Genomic DNA, 13,753 nt, shown 5'->3' with positions numbered 1-13,753 from the left:
TATTAAAAACAAACATTGAAAAATAAAGTGATTTTATTTACATAAATTAAAAATGTTATATGATTTTACATTTCAAACTATCAAATACTATTTAAACTGAATTGTTTACACTTTCAAATGTAATACTTATACAAAATTTCTGATTTATGCCCAAGTAAGCAACCTAGAAAACATCCAGAACAGTGTTTCTTGAATATCATTCACTTCCGATAACTTGGAGTGATTAATATATAAGTACTTAGAAAAACCTAAAATATTAGTGAAATTCTAATTCAGAAGCAAGTCTCAGTAGTATCTTTGATGGAGTATACGCCCAGGTAAATAAGTGCAAAATATTGTAATATGTTAGATTCATTGACCAAAGAGCTATGTTACTCTGGGAAATATCAGTTGCTTCCATTTACTTCCAAAAAGCAATTCATACTTCCAAAGTTTTCATATGAAGAAAAATTCATTATTGATGACTCATGAATTGGAAAGCTCTATCTCTTATATCTCAACATGTTTGCCCAAATGTTTATACGGACAATCTCAAATGAAGAAATTATTTGTATGTATATTTACAATGTATATTAACATTCTTTCCCTTGCTGGCCTATTTTTAGATTTTGCCTGTAGCATTATTCAATAGAAATATATTAAAATCTATTAGGAAAACACACTATTATATTTTAAACATATTAATTATAAAAACAGCCATAGTAAAATGACTTTATATAACATAAATGGGCATTTTGGTGAATGTTTATTATAGAAAGAAGCGACAGATCAGGAGATTTAAATGGGCACCAAAATACCCATTTAAATGGGCACCAAATGGTTAATGCAATAAGTATTGGATATTTACCATATCTGCATTATATAGTAATTGTGTCATGTGTTCATATGCTGTTTGCACATTTTAGGCATGGTCCAATCAAGCATATTGAAATCCAGCTTTTTTAATGGAAGAAATTAAATATGTGTTTAAATCTTGTCCAGTGAAATATATAGCAAATTGAAATTCTTAACTTTTGCATTATGCTCCTGTTCTTATCCAAAATGTTTCTATTGTTTGCTTCTACTTTTCACTTCTTGCCTATAATTTTTAAATAGACCTAAAATATTTTAGTAATGAAATGAACAATTTTTGGATTCACCTTCCTAAAAAAGGGGGGGAATTATGATGTTCATTTTTCTGAAGTAGATCTTTAGATGGGTATCAGTATGTTGATCAGGTATCTTGTAATTCTGCACTGTATAATCTTTACTTGTTAAAATATTCTATTGTGAATTTCTGAAGTGATTATATAATCTGAATTTTAAAGAATAACATTCTTCAAATGATCACTTACACTAATGCCACTTTCATAGCTTTGTTCATGATAAAGATCTAAACCTCATTTTGTTATGTATTCTATATGAACTAGTATATTGGACTCTCAATGATTTACACATATTGAATAAGTTCTAATCCTAAACAGAGTTTATCTTAGATCACTGTACAACTGCATAGGATTTCAGAGGCAGATTGCATCTTTCCAATATTATCAGAGGGCTTAATTTTGATTGCAGTAGCAGCATTTGAAGAATTCTTTAGACTTCATATAATTTTTTTTATTTCATTTTGTTTATTTTGCTTTGTTTTGTTTGATCTTTTTGTTCCAAGTTTTTGCATTTCATTAAATGTTTTTAATCTCCTTTTTCAATAAGTTTATAGATCCAATGACATAATTCTATGAATGGGCAGTTGTCACCATTCTTTTGTGGCTTGACTTTCACATACATTTGAATGCTCTAAATACTGTCAGGGCGAAAGATAGTGGAGTTTTTCTAGTCCAACCTCCTGCTTAAGGCAGGAATTCTCAGACCATCCCACACAAGGATTGTCAATCTTTGTTTGAAAACCATCAATTATAGAGAGTCCACGACTCTAGGAAGCAGGCTGTTCCAATGTTTTAATATCTCTCTCAGTAGAAAATTCTTCCTAATATTGAGTTTGAATCTCACATTGTAAAACTTCCACCAACTGGTCCTTGGCCTACTGTCAGACACTGTGAAAAATAAATCCACACCCTGTTGCTTGTTAACAGTGCTTCAGTTATTGGAAGACTGACTGCATCTCTCTCTTTAGTCTTCTCTTCTTTAGGCTAAAAACATCCACTCATTTAACCTTTTAATTTCATACAATTTAGCCTGCAGCCCTGAACATTATTGCTGTTCTATTCTCCACTCTTTATAATTCCTCTTTTTTATTGTAACCAAACCTGTTTTTATTTTAAACCAAATTGTTTTTTGAATAATCTTCCAAGTGGGATCTAATTAGTGCAACATACAATAGCAAAATCATTTCCTGTGATTTCAACATTATACGTCTTGATGAAACCTAAAATTGTATGGTTCTTTGACAGCTAGACCAGATTGCTGGCTCTTGGTTAATCTATGGTCTACCAAGACACCCAGATTCTTCTTGCAAGTACTATTTCTAGGCTACATATAATATCTATCTTGTATATCTGATTTTTAGGCTAGATATTGTACATCTACTTGTAGGCCAGATATTATCTATCTTGTACATCTGATTTTCTGTACTTATGCTGAAAACACTGTATTTTTTACCATTAAACAGCATTTTGTTAGAAAAGGACTAATGTTATACCTGTCAAGTCCTTTTTGAACCTGGAGCCTGTTTTCCAAAATGCTAGGAATTCTCTCCATCTTTGAATCATCTGCAAATATTTTGAAGATCCCTTCCGTCCCATTGTCTGAGTAATTTAGAAAAATATTGAAGAGCACTGAGCCCCAGGGTAGAACTCTTGAGATGCCCTACCTCTTTCCATATAGACAGTGATCAATAAGAAATATGCATTGGGTACAATATTGACCAAACATCCCATATTGCTTTATTTTATTAAAAAGGATACTATGGTCAACTTTATCAATTGGTTTTCAGTCCAGATGCACTAAATTCATAGGTTTTCTTTAGTCTACTAATTTAAGCACTTTGGCAAAATAAGGAAAACTATTCATCTGGCATGATCTATTTTAACAAACACTGGTTTGTTTGCTGGTTTCTAGTCATTACCTTATTCTTTTCAAACTGCTCGCAAGCCCACTGGTCGATTATTTTTAGGATGTTCACAAGTACTGTTGTCAAATTAACTGATCTGTAATAACCTGGTTCCATGTTTTTCCTTTTTAAAAGACTAGAACAACATTATATCCAGTCTTCTGGCATGGGTCTAGGACAATATGTACAGCCACTCCTGGGGGATATAACATTGGTGATAAATGGCACATATTCTGCCTGAGAGTGGATGGTGGAGTCCAAACTGACCATGTTGCTCTGCTCACTTATCTTCAGGCTCCCCGTTGCAGCTGACTCACCAGTGGGATTTATGCTTGGGAGGCCCTTCCTTCACTGGCCCTCTTCCCCTGGCAGAGATTCGCCAGCATTCCTGCCCCACCCCCTTCTCCAGGAAGTTCACTGAGGGATGCTTGTCCCCAGGACAACACGCTGAGTGGGACACTTAGATGACTCCTGGTTAAATTTTGTTCCTGCTTGCTTTTAGTCATATTTTATATTATTTTATGAAGTTGTTTGTAAACTGCCCAGAATCACTTAGGTGGGATGAGCAGTGTAGAAATTTTATACAAAAATTAAAATAAATATGATCTAAAAATGTAATCTGTTTTCCTAACAAGTCCTTCAATTAGTTAAAAAGAACCCAGTTAAGCAAATGAGTCAAAACATTATGCTTGTTCTTTTATTTATTGAGGTAAATGATTTACATATTGGTAAATGTGTGGTAGCAGAAGTCTGTGAATCTTTTCTTTCAGTAACTGGTGTGTCCCCTATGGACAGCAATAATTTCAGTTAAATGTTTCTAATAACCATTGATTTCACCATTTCAAAACATTAACTTTCTTCTTCTTTAACCATTCTTTTGATTCCTGACTTGCTCTATAACTGTTTTCTCTTGAAATTCAACTCATGGACAGATATCCTGACATTTCCCTATAGAATTTGTTGACACAATTCAGAATTGTGATGCTTGCCAATGATGGCAAGCAGTCCCATTCCAGGGCAACAAAGAAGGCCCAAAATCATGATATTGCCACCACTGTGTTTCACAGATGGAATAAGGTTCTTATGCTGGAGTGTCTTTTTCCAAAAATATACTTTTCATTCAAACCAAAATGTTTTCTTTTAGTCTCCTCCATTTATCAAACATTCTTCCAATAGCCTGGGTAGTTGGCACTTATGACTAATCAATCACACTGTGTTCTCACAGTCACCATTTGTGATCTTCCTTGCTGGCTTCTCCAGAAAGTCAGTGAAGCTAACAGAGGAGATTGCAAGGCATTGGCAAATCTCCCTCCCTTGTCATTCTTCCATCGTCTTCAACCCATATGTGTCTCTCATACATCTCCTCACATGCCTGCATACCTTCCCCAAACCTCTCTCACACCCTGCATCACACCTCTCATGCACCCTGCCAAATTCCCACATCCCTGATCCCATGCAGCATCTGTCACATGCTCTCTTGCACTTTTCTGCACCATCTATAGTGGCGCTCTCCTTGCAATCCTATCATGCACATCATAGTTATTAAGTATTTTCATAATGGTGACCTCCTGAAAGAGAGACACCTTCAGTTCCTTAGCTGTTACCCAGGAGGTATTTCAGACCTCCCAGAATATATACATCTTGCTCTTGGTGTGATCTTAGCTGGTTGGCCACAGGGGGATATAACATTGGTGTTAAATGGTACATGATCTGCCTGAGAGTGGATGGTGTAGTCCAAATGGTTTGGAAATAATATTATAACCTTTTCCTGCCTAGAGAGCACCAGTTGTTGTTGTTATGAGGTGGGGAGGGGAGTTCTCAAGAGATCTCCTTTTTTTAGAGCATGACACCCTTTTCACACCCTGGTTGTGAAAATCGTACTTTGAATAAATAAATAAAATGAATAATCAGAGTTCTGCATCTCACTGATAAAATGAAGCTGAGTAGATGTTGAATTTGATTAATTGTGAAAAAGATACCACATTTTAGATATTTAAGAAAAATACTAAAAATTCAGAAGGTTCACAAAGGTTTAAGCACTATTGTACACCTCATATATAAATGTAAATTGCAGACTGAAACCATTAAAGATTGAGTTTTTTTGCAAATTCTATGCTCAGAGCTATGGCAAATTTAGACAGTATACTAAAAAGCAGAAGCATCACCCTGCCAACAAAAGTGCATATAGTCAAGGCTATGTATTTTCCAGTTACAATTTATAGCTGTGTTAGTTGGACCATAAGGAAGGCTGAGCTCCAAAGAATTGAAGCCATTGAACTATGGTGCTGGAGAAGACTCCTGCGAGTCCCTAGGACTGCAAGGCAATCAAACCAGTCAGTCCTGACTGCTCTTTAGAAGGCCAGATCCTGAAGATGAAACTCAAGTACTTTTGACCTCCTAATGAGAAAGAAGGACTCACTGGAGAAGAGCCTAATGCTGGGAAAGATTGAGGGCAAAAGAAAGAGAAGGCAGAGAACGAGCTGGCTGGATAGTGTCACCGAAGCAGTAGACGTGTGCTTAAATGGACTCCAGAGGATGGTAAGAGGACAGGAAGGCCTGGAGGAATGTTGTCCATGGGGTTGTGATGGGTCAGACACAACTTCACAAATAGCATAAAATGCTCAGAATGTAGATATTTGGGAAAGTGTCACTGCTATTGTTAATATCATTATATCCTGGCACAAGATGAACTTGAACAAAGTGACTTTTGACAAATATTGGAGATAAGGCATGCAAAGGGTTCAATGTTGTATTTGACTAAAACCATTTTTCTTAGGAAAAAAAACAAATTTAATGAACTAAAGTTCCTGAGTGGGTGATAAATTAAATTCTAAAATTAACTTAACTAAATAAATAGCAAAAAAATATTACTATTTTGTTAACAAGAGTAAGGGACAGTAATCGGCTTTTATGCCCCTTCATTTTATTTTCTGCTTTTGAAATATTAGGTTTAGCAACAATAAAAAAGAAAAACTTGTGTAATATCATTTTTTCCTTCCCTCTTTCTCTTTTCCTCCATTTCCCTCCCTCTCTGTTTTCCTCCCTCTCTCTCTGTCTGTTACTTTCCCTCCCTCTCTTTTCCCACCCACCATCTCTGCCTGTTTCTGTTTCCCTCCCTATTTCTCTCCCTCTCAGCATGTTTCTCTCTGCCTCATTCTTTCCCTTTCCCTACCTTTCTCTCTGCCTGTTTCTCTTTCCCTCCATATCTCTCTCTCTCGCTGCCTTTTTCTCTTTTCCTCCCTCCCTCTCTGTCTGTCTCTCTCTCTCTCTTGCTCTCCCTGGGTGGGAGGGGGGGAGGAAGGAATCCCTGAACTGGTGCTGGGTGGTGGGAATCTGACGTCTGGAGGCTGACAAACCCGGGAAAAGTGCACCAAAGCTCAGCTTGCTGGTGGGAAGGCGGGGCATCTCAATACAGGCAGTTACTTCTTCAGGAAAAGCCACTTACTGTACATCCAGGCCAGAACGAGCCATGACAATGCAGGATCTCATTGTGGCTCTGAGTCGTAATGGACTTGAAGAGGAGAGGGCCCCATCTCCCCCATTGTGAAGCACATGAGTGAAAAAGTTCACTCAGTCAATTCCAACTTCACGAGATCTTTTTCTTTCGCAAGAAATTGGAATTGATTGGATTTGTTTTCAGTCCGACAAACTTCTTTTTCCTTGCAAACGATGATGGGAAACGCAATGGAGCTGGGCTGGGGTGATGAGGTGCATGTCCAGAGAGGACTCTGTGTGCCAATTCTGGCACATGTGCCATAGGTTTGCCATCACGGGACTAGATTTATCTAGCTCTCAACTATTTATCACAAAAATTGGTCTCCAGAGGCTTTATCATCTTTGTTTCAGAATCTTTTTTTAAAAATCTTAGTGACCAGAACTATACACAGTATTCTAAGTGTGGCCTCACTAATATGATATAAAGTGGTATTATCACTTACTTCTTGATAACTTTCCGTTGATGCAGCCAAGAACTTGTATTGGCTTTTTTGGCTGCTGCAATAAATTGTACTTATGTGATAGTCCACTAGGACACCTAGATCTCTCTCATTTACAGAGTTCTCAGTTACATTTTTCGGTGTATAAGATGCACCACAGTATAAGACACACCGAGATTTTGAAGAGGTAATTAAAAAAAATAATTACAGACTTCCTGGGAGGAGCCTGCTGGTGGTGGCAGCAAAAAAATCAGCTGCCTCCGAATTCCTGGCTACGTACCTGTTTAGAGGATCTTCCATCTGACGTCTTATCAGGTTTTCTTATCCTTCAGGCAAGAAGGAAAGAAGAAATTGTTTTGCTGGCAAATACTCTTCGATTTTTGCAGCTTTTGTGCTTGCAGGGAAAGGGGGGCTAGCCCAAGGCAGAACGGCTGTCCGTGCTGGGAATTTCAAACTGCCTTGTGCAGGACAAAGTAGGTCTCCCCCACTCAGTTCCAAGTTTTGTTTGATTTAATCTTATCACGAGCTGAATCCATTTCCGTGGACAATAATTGTTTATCAACATTTTAGCTTCTTTTCTTTTTCTCCTCCGAAAAATTATTTACTTAGAGGCTTTTAAAATGGCGCCGAGCAGGCTGGTTTCTCCGGTAATAATGAACACTTTTTGTTAATCCTCACAAGAATTCACAAGAATTCAAAACAAAAGAGATTGCTTATCATATGTTTTGGTTTCACAATAGGCCAGCAGAAGCTTTTTAATTAGTTTCATTTCTACAAGAATTTTACTCCTTCATTAACTTTGCTTATCTGGAAGTTAAATGGTGATGAATCTGCTGAACGGTCTTGTTACAATGTTTACTCACTGAAAGTTCTGCCAAGCCTTAAACTTCAAAATAAAAGCCTCTTTACTTAAAGCTGCATATTCAGGCAATAGAGTTTTATTAACTGCAGGCAGATAAATTTTGAAATGGCTTCAAAACCAAATATTAACTTGAAGTTGTAAATTTTTTTCTTATTACTATTCAAAATACCAGTTTCAATTTTGTAAAAGGCTTTCTTATCCAGCTGCGTTACAAGATGCCGATTTTATAGCTTCTGCGTTTGATATATGACACACTCAATCAGCTCTATTCTCCTGAAGACTTCTCCTTATTAACTGTTAAAAGTCTATAAATAGTATCCCATTTAAAACCGAGGGGAGCAGAGACTTTGTTTGTTTGTGCGTTTTTTATAATGGCTCCCAAATCGAAGCAGTCTAAGCGTTTCCTTAATAATACATCTCAAGAAATTGTTACAAAATCGCTGCCCTTGCCTCCCACGCCCTCTACTGGAGATCTCTTAACGCAAGAATTTCTTTTTGAAACCCTTAAAGAGTTCAGACAGGAAATTAAACAACTTTTATCGGACTTATATGATAAACTGGACGCCAAGATTGCTCAAACAAGGGAACATACGATCAGAGTTATGACTGTTATGACAGATTATGTTTCTGAAATGGAGGACAAATTGGAACTTTTGGAAAAAACTAATTCTAATTTGACATCTAAAATTCAAACGTTATAACAGGAAGTTGAAAATGCTCAAAAACAACTCGTTATGATAAATTACAATAAGACTGCGTTTGCAATAAGAGTCAGAGGATTGCGTGAAAAGGAACAGGAGAACTTGAAACAGACCTTTTTTGAGGCTTTCAGAAGTTCGGTGGGAAGTCCGGGATTTAACTTTGATTGGCAGATTCAAAAAATTTATCGCCAGAACTCGTGTGTAGCAAAACAACGACAGCTTCCGAGGGACATAATTATATATTTCACCACAAGAGAATCCAGAAATGCGATAATACAGAAGTTCTACAATAACAGGCTGCGAATCGATGGACAGGACTTGATTGTTTTTAAAGAAATACCATCTCAAATATTAAGAGCAAGGAGAGACTACACTTTCTTAACTGAAAAACTCAGAGATTCTCAGATACAATATAAATGGGAAGTGCCATCTGGTATCACAGTCACATTTGAGAACCAAAAATATCGTCTCAATTCTGTTTGCGAAGCCCGAGATTTTCACTACAAAACTCTGAAGGCGGGACTTCCTGATTTACCCGGACTTGGAGAAAGGCAAGGAGAAGGAGAAGATAAGCAGCGGGACACGTGGCTACAAGGCGGAGGGTGTTGCTTTCCCCTTCCGGAAGGGCAGAAGAGTAAAGAATAAAGATCCAGCTATGCCTTTAAAATACTTCTTAAATTTTTAATTTGAATAAAATTTCAGGACTCCTGTCTGGTATAAAATGACAAAGCTGTATACCAATGAAGAGATATTGAGACTGAAAGAAGCGGTGCTGAATTTGGACATATATTGTATGGGACTTATATAAGACTTGTTTGAATCTTAATTTAAACTGCGCATGATCTATTCTTTGGGGCGAGGAGAGCGGAGATCGTAGTTTTCTTGGATTGTGGTTTGGGATGAATGGAGTCGGGTGGCGTGGGGTAGATGGAAGGGTAGTGAAAGTTCAATTAGATTACCTTGATCCAGAATGTAAGCTGATTTTTGTATAAATTGTTATTTGAATACAAAGTTAAGAAAGATTATCTGGAGAATCTACACCAGGGTGGAGTAAATATGAGAGGAGCAATGGATGAGGATAAAATATATATGCGGACACGGGTAAAGGCAGGATGGGAGGTATAGAATTTATATGCGGAAGCAGGTAAAGATATTGTTTAAGATTTTAAAAATAATGAGAAGCTGAGGTTAATGTTAGAGAGTATATTGACTTCTCTTTCTTGGGGGGGGGGTCCCCCCCTTTTTTTTCCTTTTTATTATTCTTTTCTTTTTTGTTCATTTATTTTATTTTATTTTTATTTTGTAACTTCTAATCTATTTGGTTTCAATATACTCCAGACTTTGCTTGATAAAGAATGATGCCGGGAATGGGACCTGGGAAGTCGGAAGGGGGTCAGGTAGGGGGGTTCAGGGGGTGGGTGGGTGGGGAGGGTGGAAATATAGACTCAATTTTCAGAACAATGAATGCACTTGGATACTGTTGCTTTTTTTTCCTTTTTTTTTCTTTTCTTCGTTCTTTTCCTTTTATTTTTCTTTTGTTTTAGTACAAAACAAATAGACCAATGAATACTAGAAATACACCGAAGCGAGGTGTAGAGGGAAAGAAGAGGGGGGAATTAAGAGGGAGTGAGAAGGGAATGTAAGGAGGGTGAGATGGTGGGAAGGGGAGAAAGGAATGGCTGAGGGGGAGGGGAAGTAGAAGAGGGGATTGTTGGAAGGGGGAAATGAAAGTTGGAGGGGTAGAAGGAAGGGTGTATGTAGGATAGAAGTGTTATGAGTTGTTTATTGTTTCTTTTTTTTTTAACTGCACAGTATTTAAGTGATTGTATAAAGGAAAATGAAAATGTAATAAAAGAATCTTTGGGGGGAAAAAATTACACTGCAAGCCTCTCAAACACTCTGCATGCCTCATTTTTTGTGAAGGAGGCGGGGTTTTGGGAAGCCAAAAATACTGCATTCTGTATATAAGACGCACCCAGATTTTCACCCTCTTTTGGGAGGGGAGATGCATCTTATACTCTGAAAAATAAATCAAACACATAGGTGCAATAAGTGGTACCTGGCTACTGCTGAGCCAGGTACCACTTATTGCACCTATGTGTTTGATTTATTTTTATTTTTCCTGCCTAAGTGTAATTCCATTGAATAATTCAATACTGTATTAATCATTTTATTCAGTTATTTTTATTATTGGTGACCATGTTTTTGTCAAAATTATTGTAACTCTTGTATATCTGGATTGACTATGTTTTATTTTTATCGGCCATGTCTCTGTGGAAATAAATTTAACTGTCAGCTGTCCAGCTAAAAAATCCCAAAAAGGAATTCCTGGGACATGGTTGTTCTCCAAAAGTAATACTTTATTGAATACACTACATTGGTATAGAAGCAAAACCAGCTCTAAGTTTCCCACACGAAAGTCCACATAGTTAAGCTTGAATTTCTCTTTGGTCATCTCCTTTATTCATTGTGTTGTCCAATTAAAAATACTTTTTAATGAGAACTGCCTGCAAAGTTCAAACATCTGTGTGAAGGTTGCAGCAGGATCTCACAATCTGCAGATAGAGTTTTGGCATTCCATTCCCACCCCAAGCTTTCTCACAAACCCACCCAACCCATTGTTGTCAAGCAGAGAATGAAGAAGTAACTAGTGAAAGAGAAAATCACTGTTGACATGCCAAGCCCCCAGAAGATAGATATATCTGGAATAAATATAAACATACATAAGCATGTACAATCCACCATTGCACAAAAAATTAGTTTCACTTGGTCATTTAAGTTATTTGGAATGAAAGCTCTCTACTGGCCTGGCTGCTTTAATGTCTCTTGCTGTCATCCACTCTGCATCCGCTATGGGGTAGCCTTTCCATCGCACAAAGTACTGCAATTTTCCTGGTGGTATCTATAGTTCAGGATGTACTTGATTTCACAATGCTCCTCTCCTTTTATAAGGATCAGAGGTGGAGGGAACAGGACGGGCCTCGTCTTAGTCTCAGAAAAGCTCACAGGCTCCAATGAAACACTGGATGGACCCACCTAAGATTTCTAGGCATGTTTAGCTCCTATTAGGAGCTATATAGCTCATTGTCCACATCGTCCGAGGCTGCCACATGGATACGCTGGGTTCCTGTCATCATTTGGCTAATCTTCATTGCCCTTGGCTCCACCAAGAATTTGGTGGAGCCCCTGGACTGCTGGAGCCTCGTCTATCTCCTTTCAGCTCAGCATTGGAGCTCAACCAAGAAGCTGGGGCGATGGCTGCTATTATCAGCAAGCCAGGAAGCATGACTCAGTGTAATCAAGGCTTACAGAGGTGGTGATTATCAATGACTTTCCCTGGGGGTGTGTTAAAGTGCCAAAATGAAACTTATGTTTAATGGACAGAGGAACAGACGAGTAGGGAGGAGGTTGCTCGGGAAATTTTAGACTTTATGCATTCCAATAGGGCACTGGTGATAGGCTCATGGGAAGTGGAATTGTGGGAAGGATTGACCACTGGGTGCTGGGTGGGGCTCAAGAGATTAGCTTATAAAGTGGAGGGGAGAACGGAGCAGCAGCTCCAACAATTATTCCACCAAGAACTTGGTGGTCAGTCAGTAACGGTGTGATAAAGAAGCATTTAAACCAGGATTTTGTTTTTTAATTGTTTCATTGGAACCTTGACAGCTCCACTGTCACTGGATTAATAATCTGCACATCGGAGAAAGGACCAATATACTTTGGACCCAGCTTCTTATAGGGATGGCTTAGGTTTAAATACTTGTGGACAGGTACACTTTACCACCGACCTTGAACTCTGTTTGAGGGGCTCTTTTCTGGACTGCTTGCTTCCTCTGGGCTTTGCTTTTTCTAGTGTCCTGTGCACTGTAACCCATGTGCTTCTCAGAATGTCCATCCACTCTGCCAGTTTTGTGGAGGATGGTGTTCCCTGGGGAAACTTATAGCCCCCTTAAAAGGGGTAAAGCCTGTGCTACTATGCACCAAGTTAATGTAAGCCACCTTGGCAAATGGCAGCAGCTCATCCCAATTAGGTGGCGCAGTGGTTAAATGCAGCACTGCAGGCTACTTCAGCTGACTGCAGTTCAGCAGTTTGGCTGTTCAAATCCCACCAGGCTCAAGGTTGACTCAGCCTTCCATCCTTCCAAGGTGGGTAAAATGAGGACCCGGATTGTTGTTGGGGGCAATATGCTGACTCTGTAAACCGCTTAGAGAGGGCTGAAAGCCCTATGAAGCGGTATATAAGTCTAACTATTGCTATTGCTATTGCAATTAGTCTGCTGTTACTTTATATACGGCATCTTATATTGCTCCACCATTGAGTTAGCTCGTTCTGCCACTCTTTGTACTAGGATGAAAGGCAGAGTTAAGCCCTTGGGATGAACCTATCGGGTTCAAAAACTCACCAGGACTTTGCTATAAACTGTACCCAGATCATCTGAGATGATCTGCTTTGAGACCCCATGCAGCCTGTAGACAAGCTGCATGAATATTTTCACTAAGACCCAGGTGGGAGTTTTGGACATGTTATGAAACCATGGTTCTCTGGCTATCTGGGATATATACTATACCCTGCCCCTTCCACACTAAGCCTTGTTTCAGCATCAGGTTACTCTTATGCTTTTGAAATTACTCATCCATAACCACTGTTTCTTTCAGTCACTGGATCAGTGAGTCTCCTGATCGAGGGGGGATCTTCTGTGGCTGTCTCACGCACATCAGTACTGCCAGTTGTTTGGATGGGATAATAGAATTAATTATTTCTTCTCTAGTGCTTACATATTGAGGCAGGTGCGAGTGTCTCCCCCATCCCAGCAAATAGCATAGCTTTACATGCTCTTCCATTGTCTTAGTATAAATTAAAATATTAACCAGGTACAGCAGCACCGCTTTGTACAGGTGTTCATGTAAGACCTCTTTATCAACTGCATGAACACAGCTGGAGCTCCCTGTATCCCAAACAGCATCACCCGGAATTGGTAGCACTCCAAGGGACTGTTGAACATGTCTTCCACTCATCCCTCTCCCTAATCCTTACTCAGTAGTAAGCTTCCCTCAAGTTCAGTTTAGTGAAAATTATCCCTTTGGACAAGTAACCCAACATGACTTTCAAGGGGGGGGGGGGGTACATGTTCTCCACACAAATGGAATTTATAATCCACGCACATCATCAAGGACCCATTCTTCTTCAATTTGGCAAGCTGGATAA

The sequence above is a fragment of the Thamnophis sirtalis genome, unplaced genomic scaffold (assembly GCF_051295495.1).
Source record: "Thamnophis sirtalis isolate CommonGarterSnake01/CBP01778 unplaced genomic scaffold, rThaSir2_p1.2 scaffold_4, whole genome shotgun sequence".
Classification (NCBI taxonomy): domain Eukaryota; kingdom Metazoa; phylum Chordata; class Lepidosauria; order Squamata; family Natricidae; genus Thamnophis; species Thamnophis sirtalis.
This window is presented reverse-complemented; position numbering follows the sequence as displayed.